Here is a 26890-nt window from a genome sequence, read left to right on the forward strand (position 1 = left end):
GATAGCAGCAGAGTGTGAGAGAAAGGAAGGGAAAAGGGAAGAGAGGGAAGAGAATAGAAAGGAGAAGGAGAGTTAGAGTGTGAGAAGGGGTGGATTGCTGGGTTGAAGAGAAAAGAAGTGAAAATTATTCCCCTTGAAGCCCTACCCAGCACATGGCAGCAAGCACTCCAGACCCAACTGCATGATTGGGTCAAATCAAGGTTTGTTATTATTTTTTTTTCTTTTTATTTTATTTTTCTTGTTTCTCCTTTTCTACTTTTTTTGTTTCCTAGCAAACGAGGCTAGTTTTGACCATCCTAGAGCCCGTATCTCTCAAATCTTAAAACATAAAAGTTGTAGATAATTTTCTCATCTTTGTATAGCATTTTGAAACGTCTTAATCGAAACTTGGATGAGAAAATTATGTACAAATTACGAAGCAGTTCTAGTTTTAGCTTCCAATAATTTTCCCTGTGATAAAAGGATACCAAAAATTCATAAATTACTCAATAAAACCCAAATATTATAAATAGGACAAAATGTTAAATATCGAAAGTAATTAGATATTTAATTAAAAATATAAGTCTCAATGCATGAATTAAAGCACCTAATTACGTAGTTTAAGCGCGTAATCACACCCCCCCCCCCCAACTAACGTTTTGCTAGTCTTTAGAAAATAACGCGAATGAACTCCAGGGCAGTATCCACAAATACTAACTCCAGCAAACATGAAATTAATGCCCATGCAATACAATCATATCGTTTCATATACAGGAATATAACCAAATTTCACACAAGCTCATCATATACAATGAACACAGCTCCAAAGTCATTCATGCAAGTTTCATCATTATATAGCAATTAAGAGCAGTACACTCACATGAAGTTAACCAACAGTACAATTCAAAGTTAATGCGGTTATATAAATTCGAGTGTAACATGTGAAATCTCAAGAAATGTGTGATGTGTGTGACTCATTACACCTAGGATACCAGTGGACACCTACAGAACGGTCGTTTTGACTAGGCCTAACTGGTATACCCTCAAAAACACTCAAAAAGAATGGGTTCACTCGTCATATGTGAAAAGGAGTGCCGCAATCAAACATCCCACATATTACAAGGAAAAAACGCTAAATATATGGAGTGGACTAGTCTGAGAAGGATCCAGCCTATTTGTGAGGTGTCAGGTCCTTCACCCTAGCATCTTCTCACCTACTTGCCATGTCCATCCAAGACCACCCTAGATCGACTTATTCACACACTTGGCATGAATGCATCTGAGACCTTAAGCAGTTAAAGAATCTTCATACGTGGAGAACATGTGTCGTGTCTCTGATGCTTTGTGCTATTTATATGGAGCAGGTATTAACCTTTCATTTCATATGCCTTTCTATTTTTCTTATTCTTTCTTCTGCTCATTCTTCAATTTTTGTCTTTTCATTGTCAATTAGGACAATCATTACACTTCTTTCATTGTCTTCATACCACCAATGGGAATTAAGATCGAACAGTAGTCCATGAAATAAGTCTATTTCTAGGGGTGGCTTAGCCTTCACATTTTGAATAGGCTACAAGACCTAGATTTCTATCTCCCCACTAGATGTCACCTAAAAACTAAGACTAGTGTACAAAGAGTATCTAGAAAAAAGGACATTTGAGTTTCATAAACTTTGAGCTGATGTCAAAAAATCAAAAAATGATAAATGGCTCAATAGTACCTCACAAGGTGTCATAGTTGCCACGGGCACTCTCTCAGTGCTCACAAAGAACCCTAAGCCTTACAAGTCACGTGAACGTGTATTTTCAGTCTCATGAGATACCATGTAAATACAAGTCTATATAACCAAATTAACACGAATGAACTACTAGTCAACCTACATAGAGTTACAATTCCTAGATTAGCCATATAAAGAGAAACTACACATATATAACCCATTATACAGCTTAAGTGTATAACTCCTAGGTTATATGAAAGTATGTAAAGGGTATAAGTTGTGTTAATCATGGCCTAATCATTCATATTCAAAAAAAAAAATTTTAATGATTTCTCATCCCCCCCCCCCCCAACTAAAGTGGAACATTATCCTTAACGTGAAAGCATAAGGGAAATAGAAAAATGTGCACGGGGGAAGTGGAGCGTATCTGGGTGGAGAAGTATGGGGAAAGAAAAACTGAAACTAAGGAAAAATGTACCTAAAAAATAACTAAAAATAAAACAAGGTAAAAAAATGAAAAGAAAGGAAAGAAAAACATCACAATCTGTATGGCGGAGGCTCTGGAGGAATTTCATCTGGTGGGTGCAGGTCTATAAATTGAACCGGCGAGTCTTCAAATTTGAGTCGCCAAAATGAATCAATCTTGTTACCTGCGCAAAAGTTAGCCTCAAATAAATCAATACGTTCTAAGATATCAGACAAAACATATGCAGAATGTCTTCCTTGTTTTAACAAGAAATGATCTTTATTTAGCATATTTTCTAGGAAATTCATTTTTTTAAGAACCAGTCTTTTTTAGGCAAAGTTGTTAGAGCAGTTACCTTTATTTCTTTAGAAGCATCGACATTAAAATTTTTACCTCGTTCCTTGAAAATTAAACATTCACCAGTATGCTCACCCTCTTTATCTGGTGTACCCATCACCTTACCACTGCGGGGATTTGCTTTAGCATTGCACGCCTTGACATTTACTCCAATATGGAGTGATGGATCCACAACTTTCAATATCTAAGAGTATGGTAGTGCAGGTTGGTACTCCTTACTGGTCTCCATATCCACGTTAACTAACTTGCTCAATTCTAGGCTCGCTTCCTCTGATTTTATTTGACCTCATCTATCTCAGTTGTAACTTCAAGTGTCAAGACAACTGTTGGTCTGTCAATGAATATCTCAGGTTGGGAAACTTCTTTTCCACTTCTCGAAGTAATAACAACCTCGGCTGTCTCAAGAGAAACATTATGTATTTGTTACTATTGGTGCTGGTATTCTTGAGGATTAGGTTGAGGTTCTACCGGAAATTCTCCTTTTCCTAAGATATTCAACTTCATGCTCATCTCATTAATGGTGTCCCGCAATTCATGTATGGCATGAGTGTACTGATCATTAGTTGTGACTTGAATCTGTATGAACTGCTGAAAAGCATCCTCAAGAGACTTCTCCAGTGGAGTAGGTGCTGCATTAGATTGAAATCCTGAAGGTGCATAACTCTAAGAGATCTATTGTGGCTGATATTGATGCTGAAAGGCGACTTGATGATATGATGGCTGATAAGGGGGTGCATAGTACTGGGAGGGTTGATTCCAAAGTTGCTCTGTACCGTTCTCCTTTTCCATCTCCATAGCCTCCACTGTTCTGGTGAGTTCAGCCAAACATGCCTTAACATCAAAATCATCTTTCAATTCATACCACTTTCCACCATGTATTGCTCTTAATGGTTGAGCTGCAATTGGTCTTCTGTCAATCCTAGTGTTCCACTGCTAAGTATAGTCAGTTAAATGATCCATAAAATCCAATGCCTCATCAGGCTCCTTGTCGAAGAAATATCCTGAACACATAGTATGAATGGACTGCTTCAATTCAAGAGTCAACGCAGTGTAGAAATAGTTGACCAGGCGCCATGATTCAAATCCATGGTGGGGACACATGTTAATCAGATCTCTAAATCTCTCCCAGCTTTCATGAAATGTCTCATCAGCTCCTTGCATGAATTGACTGATCTGTTCCTGCAAAAATTGAGTTTTCTATAAAGGAAAAAGCTAGGCCTAAGAGAATTAAACTACGTCTTAGCCTTATCTTTCAATGAAAAAGGAAATTGACGCAATCTAATTGTCTGATTAGTAGCAACCCCATCTATGAATGTAACACATGCAAGTTTAAAATCAGTTAAATGTTGATATGGATTTTCACACTCCACCCCATAAAATTAAGGTATCATAGATATCATTCCAAACTTAATGTTAAAGTTCTGTGCATTCTTAAGCAATATGAAGCAAAATGGTTGCGTGGTTTGTGTGGGCTGTAAAAAATCCATAAGCGTGCATGGTGCAGGTGTAGTTATATATATATATTTCAAAACTCAATTTTTTTATTTTTTTTATTTTTATTTTTCATGAGAAAAATTGAATAGCTCGGAAGCTATCCCAAGTATAGGAGTTTTGTCGTGTAATATTTAGCCTAAAGGTCAAATCGTCTCCTCAGGGAATGCAGTTTAATCTCAAATTTTATGTAATTCCAATCATAAAATAAGAAACAAAAGGGCACTAAACACAGTTCAGATTCGGGTTTTCTAGTATGTTTGAGATTTTCTTTAACGAATTAAAATAACGTGCAATTTAAAATCTAAGTCCTAACACGCACAAAATTAACATTGAGAAATGGAAATCCTACGTTAATAGCCGAACAAGAATTGAAACACGCGTTTGAACTTTGGAAAGAGATTAAAAACAATAACTTTAATACGTAATATAAGCACGCAATTAAAATAAACTCATTCAAACACAAATTCAATAATACTAAATTTCTAACGCATTCAAGCACTCAAACCCAAACTTAGAACTTTAACAACTAAACAATGACTAAATACGATAACAAAATTTGGATTTTAATTAAACGAGCTTGATTTTAAATAGAACTTGAAAAGAAATTTAATTTTAAAGAAGACAACTAATTTAAGTCCTAAAGAAGATTTTTTTTTTTTTTTTTGTATTTTTCTCTTTTTTCTTCTTTTAAGAAACCAACCGAACCTTAAGCAAATAAAAATTAACTCAAGCAAAACTTAAATCTAATACTAATATTAATTAAGAGGGGAAGAATTTAAATAACTTCAATAATAACACCCAAAAAAGATTAAAAATTAATACTTTAATTTAAAAGCCTACCAAACAAATAACAAAAAAAAAATTTAAAAGCAATAACAAAAGAAAATTAAGGACAAGAAAAGAAAGAAAATAGAGAGAGAGAGAGAGAGAGAGAGAGAGAGAGAGAGAGAGAGAGAGAGAGAGAGAGAGAGAGAGCAGGCCGGCCATTTGGAGCAGGAACAGAGCAGTAGCACCAGTGGCTTCAGCTGGTGCTCGGGTGAGGGAGGTCCAGCGTGTAGCAAGGGAGGCAGGGGAGCAGCAGTGGAGGAATGGCTCGGGTTCAGCAATAGCAGCAACAGGCCATGGGTGTTGTAAGGCTTAAGAGAAGAGAGGAGATAGGGAAAGAGAAAGGAGAAAGAGGGAAGGAGAGAAGAGGAGTTGGGGTTGCTTCGGGTAGCAGCAGACAGCGATAGAGAGGAAGGGAAAAGAGAAGAGAGGGAAGAGAATAGAAAGGAGAAGAAGAGTTAGAGTGTGAGAGAGGGGGCACGTTGCTGGGTTGAAGAGAAAAGAAGGGAAAATTATTCCCCTTCAAGCCCTACCCAGCGCACGGCAACAAGCACTCCCGACCCGCTTGCATGGCCGAGTCAAATCAAGGTTTGTTATTACTATTATTTTTCTTTTTATTTTATTTTTCTTGTTTCTCTTTTTCTGCTTTTTCTATTTCCCAGCGAACAAGGCTAGTTTTGACCGTCTTAAAGCTCGTATCTCTCGAAACTTAAATCACAAAGTTGTAGATAATTTTCTCATCTTTTCACAGCATTTCGAATCGTCTCGATCAAAACTTGGAAGAGAAAATTATGCACAAATTACGAAGCATTGTCGGTTTTAGCTTCCAATAATTTTTCCTGTGATAAAAAGATACCAAAGATTTATAAATTACTCAATAAAATCCAAATATTATAAATAGGACACAATGTAACATCCTCAAAAATTTCACCATTTTTTTTTATATAATAATAATAAATTACTCCAATACCTGCATGTAATGGGCACCCCTACGCAACGGAAGAACATAAACCACATAACCACATATACATATATATACAATACCAGAATTCAATATTTTCAACCATAGCTACATAATACATCTCTCTCTCCAGTGTCAACTACCCAAAAATACAAAACCCTACACAAAACTTACCCTATAACTAGGGTGACCAAGTGATCTCTATCCGCGAGCCTGATCTGCTCGCCTAACTAGCTCGTCTGAAAAATGTTAAAGTAATGGGGTGAGTCGACGCTCAGTAAGTGGAAATATACTATTACCAGTGTGTGGTGACCAAGTCATAAAAATAAAATAATAATATTTAAAACTACATGATCTGGAAATTCTATAAACACATGTATAAAAGCTTAAAACATTTGTATCATCTGAGCTTTCTATCATTCATACTGCTATAACATATTACATACAATAAAAACTATAAAACTGTATACATATATATAACTGTGTTCTTTCCCTAGGACTCTGTATGTCACGATTTGACCCCTCATGACAGGGTTGTGCAGCTCGTAGGCGGGACTTAACCTGGTCAGCCCTCCAGGTAAGTCATCATACTCTACACTACCTCAGTCCAGCCAAACTGCATACTCTCCTAGGTGCGGGACTAACTACTACCTCATCAAACCGGCCCCCTCTACCCAGCAAACTGGGGAGCTGCATACTCTTTGAGCACGGTCGACGATACCCACACACTATATGAGATATGTGGTTGCACTTTATCTGTATCTAGCAATGGTACCATGCTCTGTATTCTATATCTGTACTGTATCTGTCTATAATCTTTCCATAGGGATCTGATACTCTATATATACATACTATACTCTTTATACTATTTTCGTTATATTTCCAAAATAACCATAACACTATATTACTGTACTGTAAATACTGTAATATTTGTAGCATCTTGATGCTATAACTGTGTAATCTATCTGTACTTCCTTTCTATATAATCTGTCTGTACTTCCTTTCTATATAATCTACGTGTTATGGCATTTAAGAAAACATAACTTTCTATATACCCTGTATATACTGTTCTGAATAAATATTTGTATACTGATATGTATATTACTGTCTATATAATTGTCTGAAATAAACTGTATATATATATATATATATATATATATATATATATATATATGCAAATTGTGTTTGTATAAAATTTGCAATTAACTCATTATATCTGTATAACTTGAAATACTGAAAAACTACATAAACTCCATATCAATATCATATACTCAGGCCACACATGCTTTAAAAATTCATATCCTGTATAATATCTGGTATACATGCATACATATATAAAATTTCTAGTAACATAAGTAAATCTCCTAACATAGCATATTTTTCTTACTTGATTTCTGCTAAAACCCTCTTACTGTAACAGGTCCTGCACCCGCAGGGTTCTCCACTTAACACCCTGAAAATCATAAATCCCAGAACAAAACATTACTATTTCTACATCTATTACATTTCTCACAACTACTAGAAATCCAAATTTTGAATAAAAGACCTTACCTTAGATTTAGGATGAATTCCAACTTCATCCCACCGACAATCCGCTCCAGCAGACTTGTAGAGAACTCTGCCAGGAGCGTCGTGGTGGCCTCAGATTGTCGATCCGGCGACTGACATGGCCAAAATCGAAGGAAGAAGAGGGAGGAATCGTTGGGGTAGAGAGAGAGAGAGAGAGAGATTGCGGCAAAAATCTGCGATTAAAATCAGTTTAGGGTTATTTATACTGCGGGATTCGTCGACGAGCCACGTCACCTCATTGACGAGTCCTTCAATAATTTCGTCGACGAACTTCCTCCCTCATCGAAGAAATTAGTCTGTTCCTAAAAACCCTTCTCGGTATCTTCTCATCGACAAATCTTGGTTTCATCGACGAGGCCCTCTTATACCCTCGTCGATGAATCCCCTATGTTCGTCGATGAGGACCTTATGATTTCCCTCGATTAATACTCCCAAAGTGCAATGTCATCAACGAACGCGACTACCTCCTTCTACTACTGTTTCCATTTCCCTTCTTCTTTATTATTTAAATTCCATTTTATTATTCGGGTCCTTACACACAATGTTAACATATCGAGAGTAATTTGGTATTTAATTAAAAATATAAACCTCAATGCGTGAATTAAAGCACATAATTACGCAGTTTAAGCACGTAATCACTTGCTTGATATAATGAAGGTCTAGCACCCGGCTCACAATCTACCCCATATTGGTCCTTAGGGTTCACTAGAGGTTGACTTGGCAACTTACCCTCATCTCTCATACTCAAAGATGTATCTAGTTGGCCCATGGTGTCTTCTAGCTTGGCAATAGACTAGGAGTGAGAATGAAATAATTGTCGATCAACTTGCCGATTAGTCTCAATGCCCTTAAGGGCTTTCAGCACCGTCTCCTAAAAAGATCTATCATATTGGGGCTGAGGAGGAGATGGTTGCTGATAAGATGAAGGTCTAGAGGCAAGCATAGGAGGATTTTGAGAGTTTTGGAATGGGCCAGAAGGTGGAGCAATGGGTGATTGCTAAGGTCTTTGAGCTTGAAAACCCAAAGTTTGTGGCCTCTAGGAGAAGTTAGGATGTTTACTCCACTTAGGATTGTACTTATTAGAATAGCGGTCATTGGACGACATGTCGTACCAATTATGGGTGGCCTTTACTTCCTCCTACAAAACCTCAGGTGAGGGAGGCGCAGGGGGGCAATTATAGCATATGTGAGAAGGATCAGAATAAATGGCACACACCTTTGCACACGCCACAGGCTGAGGTTGTTGTTTGAAGGACAAGAACTGATCTAACTTTTTCACAATGGTGTGCAAAGTGGGCGCAATGTCATGGCCCGCGGCTAACTCATAAACTCCCTTAGGATGAGAAGAGGAAGGTTGAGATGGTCTACGAGCAGCAACAACATGCTACTAAGAATTCTCGGTGAGGTTCTCAAAGAGAGCCTAAGCCTTATTCTCTTGCTTGGTAAGGAAAGTACCTCCACAAGATGCATCAACCATGGAACTATCACGCTTAGCTAATCCTTCATAAAAGGTCTGAACCAATTTCCACTTAGGGATTTGGTGATGTGGGCATTTATGCTAGATGTCCCTAAAGAGCTCCCATGTCTTGAAAAATTGTTCCCCATCCAATTGAGAGAAACTAGTGATTCCCTTCCTTAGCTGGTTAGTCTTCCCAATGGAGAAGTACTTTTTTAAGAACTCATGTTGCATGGTGGCCTAATTGGTCACTAAGTTTGGCTCTAAGGAATTCAACCAATATTTGGCATTGTCCTTTAAAGAGAACGGGAAAAGCCTTAAATAAAGGGCATCATCACCAAAGTGAGGTATACGGATGATGGAATAGATTTTGAGAAACTCGTCTAGATGCTTGTATGGATTTTCAATCGAATTCCCAAAGAAATTGGGAAGCATTGAGATGATGGAAGTCTTAATTTCAAATTGTGCCGCCTCAACCTCCGAAAACCGGATGCGAGACAGCGATGTGTATGTGTTGGGTGTGAAGTAGTCTTTAAGAATCCGAAGAGGTTGCTCTTCCACCACAGGTTGGCAGGGAGCTTGGGGTTCTGGGTTTTGAAAAGAGGGAACCGGTTGATGTTCAGCCATGACTTTGGGATCAAAAGACTTGGCTAACTCAAGACGAAAGGTGGATTTCCTAATGGACTTACGAGATCTCTCAATCTTAGGGTCTATAAGCACTAACTCAGGACCCAAAGAGTGCAAACCCATTATATAAACATGCAACACACAATCAAGACTTCAAAGTATCAAACAAAAATTAAAACAAAAGAAAACAAAGAAAAACAAAGTATGTAGTACTCTAAACTATAAATTGGCTTACAACCATATTAGCGTCCCTAGCAACGGCGTCAAAATTTGGTAGGCTCACCAAGGCTTGAGTCTTTAACTATCAAAGATAAAATTTAGAACCTAACTATTCTCAAATTCAATAGAACAATGAGTAAGTTGGGTGTCGATCCTCAAGGACTCAAGTGCATTTGTTCACCACTTCTAACCTAATTTACTACAATTTGTGAAAAAGGGAAAAATGAGAGATTTTGAAATTGTTTTTCTATCAACTACGAAAGCATGTAAAACTATATTAACAATACTCCTAGAAAGCAGGTCTTAGATTATGAATCAAGCTTAGGCTGTCGTGTGTGCTAACTATGTCCGGTTAGCTATTCGTACTAGGTTAAACGGTTAAGTGAATTATTTGAGTGGTATAGGGTAGCGAAAGTGCACCAATCGTCTAGGGCATGATCAGGAACCAAGGTATACCCTATCTAGCGACCACGAGAACACTCCATACATAAATTGTAGCTTAGTCCGTATAAGTGACTAAATCCCTAGCTATGTTATCCTTTACCCTAGGGTCTCATCACAATCAAAGATGTAAACTTGCATGGAAATTTAAGACAAGGTATTTAAAGTGCAGGTATTTAAATGAAAGCGATAAAGAAAGCATGTATTAAAAATGGCTTCAATTGCAACTCAATGGCTTGTCACTAGAGATCAGGATTACAATCAAAGGACTAGCTATCTACGTGGCAGTATAAGGAACTCGAAGGTTGTCACACGCCTTCGAAGTATCCAAGCACGAACCAGTACAAGGAAATGAATCAAAGTAGTAAATCTACTCTAAGTGGCACCCAAAGACTCTCTAGGTCTATTACTAACCAAAGAGGGGGAACCCTAGACACATAAACAAAGGTAGGTTATTTACCTAAAAGGGTTTACAAAGGTTTGAATTCAAAATAGGAAACTTTGGTAGAAAATCTCACAAAGCAGTTTGCTGGGATCGCATCTGTCGACTAGGTCGCACCCATGTCCTCCCCTGGTCGCACCATGGTCGAGCCTTGTAGGAATTCTATGATTCAAATTTCAAGCATTCTCGACCTGGTCACGCCTGTAGATCTTCCTGGTCATGCCGATAGTTGAGACTTGTAGGATTTCAACTTCAGTAAATCTCAAGATCTCGACCTGGTCGCCCCTCAGGGTCACTTGGTTGAGCTAATGGTCGAACATTGCAGAAATTCACTTTCAGTCTAAACCTTGGAGTCTTCTTTTTGTGACCTGGTCGCCCCCTGTGTTGGCTGGTCGCACCTAACCTAATTTTCTTGAAACATGAATAAACCTTGCATAACTCTGAACTATGGTAAGAAAGGGTAATTACAAGATAAATGATACCAAAACAAAGGTAAATAAGGGCCTAAAATAGTGCATTTTAGGGACACATCACACATAATAGTCCTTACTTTCATGGATTTTCTCTTCCATGATAAATTCATTGTTACACTTTCACACACAAATCACAATTTCATCGTGCATTTTAGTATTCAGAGTAAGAGAACACAAAATCCCAACTGCATCTCATTTCTTTACCATCCTTATTTTAATTTTTCTTCTACAAAAAAATAAACAAGGAATCAAAAAAGAAACAAAACCAAATTCGTCCACGCATCATCATCCGAGCCACAATCAATCTTCATGCGATGCAAATCATCGTCGCTCGTCTTCACCAATGGGTTATTGTTGCTCAAATTCCTTGGGCATGGCAAGTATGAAAAAGGAAATGTGTCAAGTGTATATGTGTATGTGTGTGTGTGTGAGAGAGAGAGAGAGAGAGAGATGGTGAAAAGTCATAAGGCTTTTTGAATTAGTGGACGGATGGATTACTTATTTGGGAAGCTTTTCCATACTGGCCATCATTAAATAAAATTAATTTATAATTTATTTTTGTAAGCATATCATATGAAAGGTGCTATAAAGTTGCACTTCATACACACCTAACGCACCATCTTATATATGTTTTTTTTAATAAAAAAGAAACATTTTTAATTCTCTTTTAAATAAAATAGATAATAATAATAATTAGACTTAGCCACATTTATGTTGGCTAAGTTCATAATAAAAATTATTTTATAAAGGAAATGTTAATAAAAGTAAATTAAAAATTCAAACAATCAATCCGTTAGAATGTGGTGACTCGAGCTCTTTTTTTTTTTTATATGAAATTTTGCTATATGTAATTATTCATTTTAATTCTATAAGGAATGGGATTTCAAGAAACTTTCATTATTTAATTTTTTCTTATAATGTAATAATTTAATAGTCCAGGGTAGGATCTTTATTTCTCTTCCTATACATGAACAAATAATTTTTTCTCCATATACTCGATTGTTGAGGGAATATCTCACAATAATGAGGTCGAGGTAAGTTTTTTTTTTTAAATATGATATTCTATTAATTATTCTACTATCACTATTACATCATGAATCTTATTAATCCAAACTCTAAGTTTAAAATGATCTATGTTTTAGTGGAATAATCCGAAAGTTTTGGATATGACGTTTATTTCTCTTTCTATGCATGATTGAATGCTTTCTCACTACATATTAGATTGTTGTGGGAGAAATGTCTCATAATAATGGGTTTAAAATTAGCAGCTTATTATTTTATTTTGCATAAACTCTTATATTTTCATCTTTATCATATTATTTATTAAATGTAAGTCATTAATTTAGGCCGATCATGACCTATGATGGGCAAATCTAAATGGAATAAATAACCTCTTTTTCACCATATACTAGATAGTTGAGGGAGAGGGACCCTAAAATTGGAGTTTAGCTTTAAAATATATTACTTATTTTCATTGTTATTGTTATTGTATCGTTGTTGTTGATGTTATTATTATTATTATTATTATTATTATTATTAGTGCTCTCAATATTTTTGGAATTTAACTATTTATTTATTGTAATTATTATTTTTAATAAAATTATTAAGTGTTCCTAATATCTTAAACCAGTCAACGATAGGACAGGCAGAAGATTTTTCCTGGATTAGAGTTACTTTATCTCCCTTCTTAGGCAAGACATACTAGAATATTGAGGGGGAACGAGGTACTTAGTCAACGGATTTAAAGATAAAGGGAGTATAAAATAATACTTTATTTTATTTTATTTCTCCTTATATTAATAGAGGATGCAATAATGATCAATGGTCACCCTAATGGATCATGTGATAATTCATTTATATTAAATATTACTATTTGGATCTCAAGGGACATATTTGTAATTTTTTCTCTTTTCTAAATTTCTTTATTCTTTCTCAAGTTAGCAACTAGACATTCATTCCATAATATTTTAGATGAATATGATTTAGTGGTAATCGTCCTTTTGAGCGAGTGATGATAAGAGTGTTGGCTATTAATCACATTCCTTAAGCACAAATGACTCCTGAACTTATTTTTTTGGTTCAAGACCATTTTATTTATTAAAACATGGGTTTTTTTTTTCTCCATTTCTCTCTTCATAAAGTAGGGTGGCGACTTTTTTTTCTTTCTTTCTTTCTTCTAATCCTTTTTTATGGAACGTCATTCGGCATTGTGCACGCAGCGACACCTCTATAAAAAGAGTTTTATATGTAATTTTTTTTATTAAAATTAACAATGGATATGTTAGTCTTACTATGTACAAATTTTTTTCTTCATGACTACAAGATGTTCACTTGAAATTTGCTTTTCTCCCTTCTTAGGGAGAGGAAATTAGTTTTATTTAATTAAATCCCAGACTTTAAATATTAAGTTTTCTGCATAATCAAACGACACTGATTGTGACTTATTTTTTCATCTAACTAAATCAAAGAAACCATTAAGGAAATTCTCCAATAGCATCTAAGCCTGTTGAAGCAAGCAACTCAAACAACACAACCATACAAGCATGATTACATAAAAGTTGTATGAATAGACATGCTAAACCGAACATATATGACAGGAGGCATCCAAGGTTTTGGACCTCAGCCTTCAAATATAACTTGATTGATTATTTCAATTTTTTTGTGTCATTCAATAAAACGACAACATTAATTGTGATGATTCAAATCGTTAATGTCTATTGATAGTCAATCTTGGAATTCTATCCTTATTCTCATACATATTACCTTTGTTACATCTCATTACCTTGGTTGATTTACTAAATGCTGTATAAATCTCTCAGTTGATGTTTAACTCGAATTAATCTGTTTCCTGTGTTTTTAAACTCATTAAGCATATTTCATGGCATGTGATTTTCAAGAATATTGGAATTATGGTTGCTACTCCCCTAGTCTGATTGCATTCACATTATTTACTAGAGACTAACAAAACGTTAGTTGAGAGGTGTGATTACGTGTCAAAGGTGCGTAATTAGTATTTAAACGCATTAATTAAGTGTTATAATTTTAATTAAATACTTAATTATGTCCAATATTACAATGTTGAGCTCAACTTACGATACTTGAATTTTTATTCTATCATTGCCGTAAATTTACGAATTTTAGTATTTAATTATTACAGGGCTTTCTTGGACATTTAAAGGAGAATCAAAAAAAATTGTGTGAAGGCAAAGAAAAGGAAGCTTGGAAAGAGCTGAAGCCCAAAACAAGGAAGGCCGCGTGCATGGGCCGTGCATGCGCGAGACGAGCAGGGAGCTTGATGTGTGTGGTGCTGAAAATAAAAAGGGGTCTCGGGCCATGCACTTAATTTAAAGAGTAAAAGAAGGAAGCATGAGCTGGGCCGTGTACCTTCAAGAGTGTGGGCCATGTATTTGCAGCAGAGCAGCTTCTCACATTGCCATCCCCTCCTCTCATTACACACACTCTCTCTCTCTTTCTCTCTCTAATTAATTAGCTTCTTTAGTTATTTTTTATTTTATTATCATTTCAATACATATTTTAATATTTAGTTTGAATTGACTTTGGCGTTGAGTATTTGTATTTAAAGTTGCTGTTAAGTTTATTTATATTTAAAATATTGTTTGAGTAAGTTTAATTGTAGCTAAATTAATGATGAGTTTGTTTTATTTTTGTTCAAATTATTTACTTTAATATTCAAGGATTCTCATCTCTCTCTCTCTCTCTCTCTCTCTCTCTCTCTCTCTCTCCTTGTGTTAATTTAATATTTGTTTTGAGTATTTTATTGTTGAGTATACTTTGCTGCTTTTATTTAAAGCTGATGTTGGATTTAAATATTTGTTTAAGTAATGTGTTTAGGTTATTTTATTATTGAAAAACTCTGTTTTTTTTTATTAGCTTAATTTTTGTTTTAGTTCCCTCACTCTCTCTTTCGTTCTCTTGTCTCTTTAATTAATTAACTTGTTTAAACTTCAATGTCTTTATAATATTAAATGGAACCTATTATTGTTGGATTAATTTTCATGTAAGTTCATTTTAATGTGGAGTTTTTTTTTTTTTTTTTTTTTTACATAAGAACTTCAGTTACCTGTTGAGAATTCTACTTGTGAGTTTGTCCCACATTGGAAAATTAAAGTAGATGATGACTGCTTATATACATGGATGGACCCAAAACCCAATAGGCTGAAACTTTTGGGTTAAGTTGGTGTTCAACCATATGTATCAAGCCTACCCATGGGCTCTTTCAATCCTAACAAGTGGTATCAGAGTCCGGTTGGAGCAGAAAAGCCAGATCGAGAGTGATCCCGAAATCAGAGCTCTACCCAGTTGATCAAAACTGCGTTTTGTGGCCACTATCGCATTCACCTCGCCTAGACGAAGAGAAGGGTGCAAGTCGGAGCTCAAACGGATTTCTGTAGAAGCCTCAGGCGCCCCCACGCGCCTTGTCGAAGCAAGACGCCTCTCCACCCGCCAGCCACGTGCTGGTAAACAGATCGCTCATGCACTACATGCATTGCACGCGTCTTCTTCGCCCCATCCGTCTCGACCTGACCCAGTTCACTCCCAAACCCGACCCTGCAGGTGACTCAGACTCGGGTGAACCCGAGATCCGATCCCCGAACCGGATCCGACCAGCTGCTTAGAACCGGCCACGTCAGCGCTGCTGCGTCAGCTGCCACGCCAGCTAGGCAATGTCAGCAGGAGTGTGCCACTTCATCAGTGGGCCCACCACTGCCACGACAGTAGGTGCCACATCAGCAAGTTTGACAAAATTTGATCAGGTTTGACCAAACTTTGACTGAGCTTTTCGGAGTCGTTTTGGGTCCGTTTTTCGAGCGACTTGAACCATTTCTAGGGTTTTCAATCGTTCCGAATCCAACCGCACTATCCATTTGAGCTAATTCCATCTCTAGATTAGTGAATTGAGATGTTAAATGAAAGGAGCTCAAAAATTGAAATGTTCAATGGAAACAATTTCGATTTTTGGAAGATGCAGATAGAAGATTATTTGTTTGGGAAGAAATTACACTTACCGTTGAAGGGTAAGCTAGCATCCATGAACGAGGAGGAGTGGGAGACTCCCAATTACTATATATCTTAGAGAGTTTTGGTGCCCATACAGTAGTCATCTAACTAAGATATGGTAGTATAGTCAAATTAAGTTGGAAGCTTCCATTCTATGAACTTGCAAACTAACTTTTGTCCAGTCTCATGACTATAAAATTAGTACAAATGATAATCATAGTATAACTCCCTAAATTGGGCCTTTAAAGACCCCTATGTTAGTTATTTGCTAAAAGGTGAGAATTTAAAAACATTATTAAAAATAAGAATTTGTTTAAATATGAATAAAAAAAAGAAAAATGATTAAAAATGTGTCTAAATTTAAAATTTATTCATTAATTTACAACTTATATTATTTCCTTTTCACTTTCATTAAAAATTTCTTTTTGTTTCCTTAATATTTTGTGAGTGTTAAACGTGATGCAAGTTTTTGTTTTGATACATCTCCACTCATATTGACTTATAATTACATAAAATATTTGAAATACAATGCAAAAAAACTTCTTTGAATTTTTGGTCATTGCTACTTACCTTCTAAGGTTCAAAAAATTGTACCATTCTCACAAATTGAAAAATCATAATATCCTCTACCCTTACTCGTAACTAGAAATTTTCTTCATGCATAACAAACTATTATGATTTGAGCATGGAAATATTATTTTGAAAACTTAAGCTTATCATCATGATAGCATGACAATTAAATATTCTATGAAGAAAATTTAAATTTATATTAAAAATATTATGTTATAGTACATTATTTTTTAAGGATATAACTATGAAATTTTTTATTTTAAATACTCAACTAAAAATAAAGGAGCTTTAATCAAATGACTCACAGGCATGCTTCATGGTTGAGATATTTTTAAAAATTTAGGTTTAAAACTATTTACTTAGTATCTTATTTTTAGAAAATATGAGAAAAGGAAGATATGTTTTAAAAATTATTTTACCTAAATATAAAGAAGGTAATATGTTTAAAAGGATGGATAAATTCATACAATATAATTTTATATATTCGTTCTTATTTCGATGTGTTATAATTTGCAATTTTTTTTCTTTTTTTTTTTTCATTTTTTTAAATGTCAATCTTCAACTGCAAGCATTTTATATTTCATAAATTCAAAAATGTCTAACATTCAAGATGTAAAATGCAAATTGGAACTGAAAATTTGTGAAATTGCTTAAATTGAAAAATATATGAAATTCAATACAAAAAGTGAAATTTACAAAATAATTCATCAATTAAACATTGAAATAAACATGAAATTGAACAAATTCTTAACCTAAAAAATTTAAGGTTCCATAGATATGACTTCAAATTAGCAAATATGCTTCAAAATCACCAAATTAAAAGCACAACAAAACAATTTGCACTTTCAACTAACAACAATTTTAACTAAGATTTGTGAACGTAACAAGAAATTAGGGTTTCCAAGAAATACAAAGTGAGAAAAAATATCTTTTGTCTACTACTTAAATAACAAGCTTCCTCAAAGTTTATTGACTGCCCGTAATTGTAGGCGATTGAGCTACACTTGACTTGCAACGGTCGCCTACTCTGTCACTGCTTATCGCAACTACTCTGCAACTACTCACCACAACTGCTCTACTGCTACTCGCCACTGTTGCTTTGCTACCTTGTTTGTGTATCTATAGATGAGGAAGGCGGAGGACAAACATAAGTTAGCCAAAACTCGCTAGTTCAGCCAACAAGATTAATTCTAGCAAAACTCGCTTGACTAAATGGTGAGTTTTGCTTGCCATGTCATCAATCATCCACGTACGCAACCATACAAAACTCTTTGGACCATCAAATGAGATTTTATTAAAAATCATTGGACCATTCAACGAGATTTAGTTAAAATTCACTAGACGGTCCAGTAAAATTTGGTGACACGTCAATTCAGGAAAAAAAAGTAGTTTGGATGGTTTTTAAATAATTTATAATAAAATAATATTAATTTAGAAAAAAATTTTGACATTATATCTTCGTATGAACACATTTTTCAAAGTGGTTCGTCACATGATCTTTTTCGTAGAATATGTTGACTTTTCTTACATTGTGTATTTATGATAGAGTGACTTGATCATTTTTTAAAACATAAAGGGAGGTGATTTTGTATTATCAATATTACATATATTTTTTATTTTTATTTATTTTTTTGTAATTATGATTATGGGTTAATGAAATAGTCAATTTTTGAATTCAGATTAAAAAACAATGCTAAATATTCCAATTATAAAAACATGTATAGGGAAATTTTATGAAGCAACTATTCGTAGTATTCCCCTTTGTTTGTTTGCTTGCTTGCTTTTTTTTTTGTTATTGTTTTCTGTCCTTTTTTAAGTCTTGAAGTTCAAAAAAATTATTTCTTGTATGTTAAAAGAATATGTTGAAGACATCACCATCAAAGATATGTTGACCATAATCTATATGGTAAATTCACAAAAAAAGAAAAAAGAAAAAAGAAGAAGATACGAAGACCAATCAAATAAATGATGACAATGCACCCTATTATTATACACTCTACGTACACTAAGGGCTTGTTTAGTATCTTGTTTTCTATTTTCCGTTTTTGTTTGTCCATAATAAGGAAAAAGATTTTAAAAACGTATTTGTTTATATTGTCAATTTTCTATTTTTCTATTACCGATTTTTAGCTATTTGTTAAAAACTAAAAACCATATTTTATGATTTTATAGTTATTTTGATAACCTATTGTTAGAAATTTTAATATCCAAAAATAATTTTTTTGAATTAAATTATTTATTTTATACACTTCTAAATTAAAATCAAAATGTTGGAATTAGTGTATTCCTAAGAGGGGAGGTGAATTGGATATAAATTTTTTTTTCTTAAGTTAAATCAGATGACAACAGTATTACGCAGTTTAGGGTCTGTCTAAGCATTCTTAATTCCCCCAATCAATCAAGTAAGCAAATATTTAAAGCAAATATGACATTCACTATAAATTAAATATTTGCATACGTGCATCACATCATATCCCATTTTAATTTAAAGTATGTATGAAAAATGATTTTCCAATTAATGTAAACATACACGAGTGCTGCATATCTCATTTAATTTAAATGTAAGCATGCAAATAGTTATAACTGTAAATGAATAGGCATACACATATGAAAATTAAAGTGCATAAAATATATGAGATAAATGAGAGAGAGACACATAATATTTGTTATCGAGGTTCGGTCAAATTAGGCTACGTTTTCGCCTTCGGCATACCCCCCAAGGATACACTAACTCTGCTCACTTAAACGGGCAGAGTAGAAGTCATTACAAACCTCTCTTTATGGGGCGAGGTAAACCCTAACTCAATTGTCAGGTTGAACCCAACTGGTCTCCTTTACGGAGCGGAGACACCCAGTTCAATTTTCTGCGTTGAGCCGAACCGATCTCACTTACCGGGCTGAGACTCTCCAGTTCAATTAATGGGCTAAACCCAACCAGTACAATAAAAACCATTTTTTGTACATAAAATATGCTTATGAAATACAAGTAGATATGTACACATTAAAACTCAAATACATACTGTCATGCCCCGAACCCGCCAGGTGGAGCCTAGGGTGTGATGAGACCATTCACAACCTCGGATACCATTCACGCAACGGAACATAGTAAACAACCTACAATAAAATACCAGAGTTCTATACTATTCAACCCAAAATGTATATCCATCTATCCATACACCTCATATTACATAACTAACATTTAAACATAAATTGTACATATGCATGTTCTTACAACCACCCAAAATTTCCAAAGTTCTCAACCCTGCCCCGAAGCTTTCTAAGCTCAATCACCTGAAGGACCTAAAAAGTTTAATAAATCATTCGAGTGAGACATCTTTCAGTAAGGAAAGAATAAACTATAATAGTGTGTGGCAGATGAGTTTAGATATATATAAAATATAGTCGTTTCTTAATCCACCATAATAGAGAATACACATGCATATCCATGCACACATACATAAATATTTACCAGCGAAGTTTCCCAAGGATAGGGAAGATTACATTCCCATACCTGTACCTTCCTTCTGCTTTGATACCGTTTGTAACCATACCCTTTAATCTGGGTATGGCTACAACTGATACAGATCAGGGCACTCACCTTACTCGGTAAGCCCTCAGACAGAGAGTTTTACTTTGCCATAAATATTTATACATTTAAGTTCACATACTAGTATTTACACACATCCACATCAATCATCCCACAAAGTCTGCAAACATATGCATCATAGTTCATCTACACAGGATACAATACAAGCTACACATACCCATCCACACAAGATACCGCACGTATACTTCACACACCCAATATTAATCATACCACAAAAATCCACGTATACATATACTGTAACGACTTGTCTTTAATTGGTTTTTTTTTATATACATACTATAAAATTCATAATGCTTTGATACCTACTAAACTAAACCAAACCATCAACCTAGATAGCGGGAAGCGAAATCCATATAAACACAATCTAGAAAATATACAATACAAATATTACATATTTCACTGTTCTCTCAAGAACTACTCTTACTAATACTAGGGCTAACAAAATTGTACCCCAAAAACACTCACCCTTAAAGGGCAAACTAACAGCTCCTCTATCTGCGAGCTTGCTCCGCTCGCCCAACTGGTTCACCTAAAAAAAATAGTTCAACATTGGGATGAGCCAAAGTTCAGTAAGACGAAACATGCAATCACTAGTGTGTGGCTATTGAGATATGGATCTATAAAAATTAATCTAAGTGAAGAGTAGTACAAATAACTAAATTTGAAAATGCTGATACTACATAACATATTATAAAACCTTTAACTACATAATTTAACATGTCAAACTGTATGAAGTTACTTTTCATAATAATGCTACTATTTCGGAAAGTCTGATAATACTATAATATCTGAGAATATTTCTCTGGATGGCTGTATGTCATGATTTAACCCCTTATGACAGGGTTGTGCGACCCGAAGGCTGGATCTATCCTGGTTGGCCTACCAGGGTAAACCACTTTACTCCTCAGTCAGATCGGTCCTCCTCAACCCATATCTGATGGGGAAGCTGTCCACAACTAGGCACGATCAACCTTATACCACTTACTATCTGAGTTAAGTGGTTGCACTCTGAACTAAATATATGTATATTTGTAGTTACAGTACTGTGTTCTGCTGTCTGCTCCATCAGGGTCTAATATTATAAAATATGTTTCTATATACAACTAACTGTTTTACCATGATTCTGTAATAACTGTGTAAACCATGACGCTATAATAATCTGTAACTATATCAACTGTATTTTTCTGAGATAAACTGTAAATGTGTATGTCATGGTACTGTAAAATTATAAAATCATGGTATTTTAAAAGATACTGTAAACGCATTTCACTGTCTGTATATTCTGTAAAACATATTCCTGAAAATACTGTAAAAACATGTTTTTATACTGCAATCATGCCCTCATGCCACACAATAATTTAAAATATTTTAACATTAATACTAAATCGCATAAATTTTTGCTCTGAAAAATAATCTGGTAAAAACATAAACTTTATACTGAAATCATACTAGGTTTTCCTAGCATAGCATGTTTTCCTTACCTAACTGTCGAAAAGCCCCTATCATATACTGGTCCTACACCCGCAGGGCTTCCTATTCCCCACCTTGAAAACCACATTTGCCATAACAAAATATGAATATTTCTTGGCCTACATCATTTCCTACAACTGTCAGAAGGCCAAAAACTGAATAAAAGACCTTATCCTGATTCTAGGGAGAAATTCAACTCAATCCCACCGACGATCTGCCCCAGCAGACTTGAAGAGAAATCTGTCAGGAGCGTCATGGTGGCCTTAGATCGTCGATCCGGCGACTAACAAGGCCGAAATCGAAGAGAGATGGAGGAAGAACCGTCTAGGAGAGAGAGGAGAGATTTATGCCGAAAATTATGCGTATAAACCAAGTTTAGGCTATTTATACTGCGGCCTTCGTCGACGAACCACGTCACCTTGTCAACGAGGTCAAGAGACAATTCGTTGACAAACCTTGCCCTTCGTTAACGAAATTTAGAGTCGCCCAAACATCCTCTTAGTATTTTCTCGTCGACGAAGCTCGGCCTTATCGACAGGGTCCTACTATACCCTCATCGACGAATCCCCTGTATTCGTTGATGAGGACCAAGGAAAAATTTTCGGTTATTACCCCCAAAGTGCAATGTCGTCGACGAACGTTGCCATCTCCTTCTGTTCTTTTTCCATTCCTATCCCTCTTAATTATTTAAATACCATTATTCTTCGGGTAACACATACATCACAACACATCCCTACTAGATACAATACATTCCATTCACATCCACAAAAGATTTAGTACATTCCATTGATCTTAGTACATGACCCACATAGGGCAACTACATACCTCTTAGTACGTGGCCCACATAGGGCTAATGCGTATAACCCATTACGTGGCCCACATAGGGCAATTGCATACAACCCAGTACGTGACCCACATATGGCTACTACTATCCAATACATGGCCCACATAGGGCTACTGCGTAACTCTCAATATGTGGCCCACTCAGGGCAACTGCGTACCTCTTAATACGTGGCCCACATAGGGCTACTGCGTACTTTACTGTATGTAGTCCACGTAGGGCAGCTACGTATTTCACTGTACATTTAGGTTCCTAATAGACAGTATTCACCCAAACAAGCAGTATTTACAACCAAACAAAATTTACAACCAAACAGTATTCACCACCAAACAGTGTTCACAGCCAAGCAGTATTTCCAACCAGACAATATTCACAAGCAAACGATATTCACAAACAATATTTACAAACCGTTAATTATGAAAGGTTATTCTCATGCCACACAGTTTTTCCCCAATTATAAATTATATTCAAAACCATCATTTTTCAAATGCATAAACTGTTCAGAAAATCATACTTATATATATATATATATATATATATAAATTTACATACTTGAATTTAACTAGTTCAAAATTATTAAAAGATGTTATAACTTATTCCCCTTACCTGTTTTTCAAAAAATAACCTAAAATGAACGGAAAAATCGAAACCTTAGCCACTCAAATCTGCCGAGGATTGATGACCTATGCACTGGGAAGAGGGAGAAGGAATCATTAAGCACCTGGGAGCTACCAAGAGGCTTAAAGGAGAGAATGTCACGCCCCGAGCCCTGAAATGGGACCCGAAGGTGATAATGTAACCTAACCTGTCCTTGTATCATACAAATCATCACAGATACAGTACAAAGGATGAGGGTCCGACCCCGTGGGGTTCCCAGGCACCCTAAACACATCCAATTACAATAATGTAAGCAATGGAAAAAGTATTTCTATAACAACATATGCAGTACCATACCATAATCTATGCATGAGCCAAACACAACTCTATCAAAATGTACAACGGGTGCCCAAATACAACCCAAAATGGCAACCCAACAAAACTACAGTCCTAGTACTTACCCAAGCGCTAACGTAGTACACCGGCCACTACGCTCCCTACGCTAGGACACTAGTTCCGATTACTTGAAGGACCTGTAAAAATGTACGTACAGTAGGGGTGAGACACCTCTCAGTAAGGAAGAACACAGGTTATATCGGTGTGTGGCATTTGAGTGTTATCATGACACAACATACATGCAGTTAAATGGAATCCAGTACTAATTCACATAGTGAGTTCATGCACAAATACGACGGCCATTTATACGCAGCCCCGTCACAATACACACACATGATCAGTAACCCGATGTCGTCACACCCATCGGCCCGAAGCAGGTCCGCGACAATCCAGCGTTGGCCCGTAGCCATCCGTGAAGCATGGTGCCACCGACATATGACTAGTCCTCGACTCCCATGGCATCATACCGGAGCTAACTAGTGGATCCACACCCTTCGGCCTGATCTGCCGGAATGGCTCACGCCCTCGGATATAGAGTCGGTCACTCTTGCCTACGTGGTAGGCAATAAACACACACCCTCGGATATAGAGCCGGTCACTCTCAGTACTTGGACTCACTTTGGAATCGCAGTCCCATCAGTAATTCAGTACATCACACACACATGTATGCTCATATAATCAAAAAAACCACACTCATTTCGTAATATAAATCATGGTTTTCCAAAAAAATACAGTTTAAACAAAGTCAAGGCACGACTATCCCAATCACGCAGTATAAATCACACATATACTCGATTTTCAACAAAACCCGGGATTCAGCCCGTCACCCCCTTTTTCCCAAAACTGCAATAATGAAAAACCCATAGTTTTCCCCCTTAGATCCCCCCAAAGGAGTAGCCAAAACACACACAGGACCATGGACAACAGTTCCACTAAGTTCGATTTCAAAAATAACCAATATAACACAGTTTCCCCTTACCTTAACCCCAAATCACAAAACCCGAACTCCAAGGCTCCTAAATAACGAACCAAGTTCCAAAACCTACAAATCACAGTACAGAAAATACTCACAAGACTGAGACCTACAAAACTACTAGATCAAAATTGAAAACCAAGCCTTACCTTGATTTTTCGCCAAAACTCGAAAACCTCCGATTCCGTCAACGATCGGCAAAGAATTCTAGAGAGAAGGAGTAGGGAGAGGTTTAGAGAGAGAGAGAGAGAGAGAGAGGGAGAGAGATAAAAATCTAAGTTTGCTTAGCTTGGAAAAAATGAGAATTTCCTTTATAGCCCTTTGACCCAGGCAATTTCCAATTTTGCCCCTCTCTTAATATTTAAACCCATTTTTCATATTTTGGGTTCTTACACAGAGAGAGAGAGAGAGAGAGAGAGAGAGAGAGAGAGAACAAATTTTATAAAAAAAATGACCTAAGATCTATTTATAAGTGAGTTGTCCCTGCAGAAAACCGTCGATGGTTTTGATGGCCATCTTGAAACCGTCGACGGAAAACCTGAGCTAGAGAATACCGAGAGCCTTTCTAAAGAAAAAACGTCAACGGTTTTATTTGGAGTTCCCCAAACCATCGACGGTTTTGTCCTGTCCTTCACTAATTTCTTTTTTTTTTTTCCTTTCCTTTATTTATTTCCTTTTTCTTTTATTTATTTATTTTTATTTTCTGGGTTCGGGTTATTACACATACACTCTAATATGATATGAGTTATGCTCATTAGAGAAAGGGTGTAAAACAAATATTTCAATCTTTGACGAAAGATATATATATGATAAAATGCATCAAAGATTTTGAACCCAATTAAAACACTCTCCCAAAAGTATTTTTCAAAGACGAACTGGAGAACTTAAGGTTTTTGGTCTTAATAATATTTTTACAAAAACGAAGATGTGTAATATTTGATGTTGAGAATGCTTCAAAGATTAAAATAAAATAAGTATTTCTTCAACAAAGGTTAGCAATAAAAAGTATTTGGAGAAATTAGGATTTATGCTCAAAAGTTGTTTTTGCAATAAACACAATCAAAATAAATGCCCAAACAAAATACTCTCTTAAAAATGTTTAAGGAAAGAATCAAGGAGTGTTTGGAGATTATAAAACATTTACCCCAAAAAATAATTTTACAATAAAAATATAAGTGAGGGAACTTTGATTAAGAAAATGATTTGAGAGGTTTTTGAAAATAATCAAAGTTGCTAATCTTGGCTTATGAGGGGATATATATAGAGTTTTGGAAATTTATGACCGTTGGGGACATATTGGGAATTTTAGAAAAATTTAATTAAATTTTAATCCCAATTACCACTGTAAATGCACGAAAAGCCAAGAGGTTCGATCACCTGATGCCTAGGGTCGGTCGCCTGAACACTCATAATGGCTCAAAGGCAACTTTCCAGTTCCGTTGATTGTGACCAATGGCCAGTCGGTTGAACTAGGCGATTTCCCAGGCCTTCATGGTTTCAGTCGCTTGGTGAGGGGTTTGGTTTGCCGAGATGGTATGTTCGGTCGACCGAGGGTATTTTGAACTGGTAGTTCAGTCGGCTAGGGCAGATAGAAAAAGTCAGTTTTAAGGTTCGGTCGACCATGAAAGATTAGTTCAAACAGTCACCCGAACCAAGTTAAAGATTTGACTTCCTGCTTGGTCGATCGACCGAGGCATTTATAACGCCAAGGGTCTGTCAACCGATGCTTAGTCAAACATTTGACTTTTGACCTACGGTGTGTTCGGTCGACTGAGCTAATTATAACTAGAAGGGTTCGGTCGACCAGACTTTTAAATTAAGTCCAAAAATCTAACATCGGTCGACAGTCTTTGTAAGCCCTAATTTGACCCTAAAGTTATATTAAAACCTTTGTTGTAAGATTTTATCTTTTTATGAAAATGTTTTGCATGAAGTGTAGGTGCTTTAAGGTCAGTCTACGGTCATCTGAGTATTCAATTCATATCATGCAGATGCATGCATTATTACAAATCAAAGATAAAAATTAAATGCGATACAATTCAAAACATGTCTTCTTCTTTTTGCTCTTCTTTTCATGGAATGGGCCTGAGTGTGTGATCTTTATGTTCCTTCTAACTTCCATGTCCATTACCTCATGTGTGTGCTGAATCATGAACCTGTTCAAAACACTAGGCACACACATGAGACACTTGTGTTTGTCAACATCAAAATAGAAATCAAACTCAAAAGGCCAATACAAAATTAAGTGATCATATGAATTTAAATATAATTAAAATAAAATATGCATAAATTTCAAAAAAAATAGTAATAAAGCCAACTACAAAAAAAATACTTTTACTATTTTTCAATTTTCATGTTTAATAATATTTTTGTTGTAAAATAAAATTTGAA

General features: G+C 35.6%; 1 non-coding gene across 1 annotated transcript; it reads left to right on the forward strand.

Annotated features, from left to right (window-relative positions):
- Positions 1–8903: 8903 nt before the first annotated feature.
- LOC131147007 (small nucleolar RNA R71) lies at positions 8904–9009 on the forward strand. The gene has a single exon (XR_009134541.1). It is a non-coding gene; the product is annotated as a small nucleolar RNA R71 (small nucleolar RNA).
- The last annotated feature ends 17881 nt before the right edge of the window (positions 9010–26890 follow it).

The sequence above is a fragment of the Malania oleifera genome, chromosome 13, assembly GCF_029873635.1.
Source record: "Malania oleifera isolate guangnan ecotype guangnan chromosome 13, ASM2987363v1, whole genome shotgun sequence".
NCBI lineage: Eukaryota > Viridiplantae > Streptophyta > Magnoliopsida > Santalales > Ximeniaceae > Malania > Malania oleifera.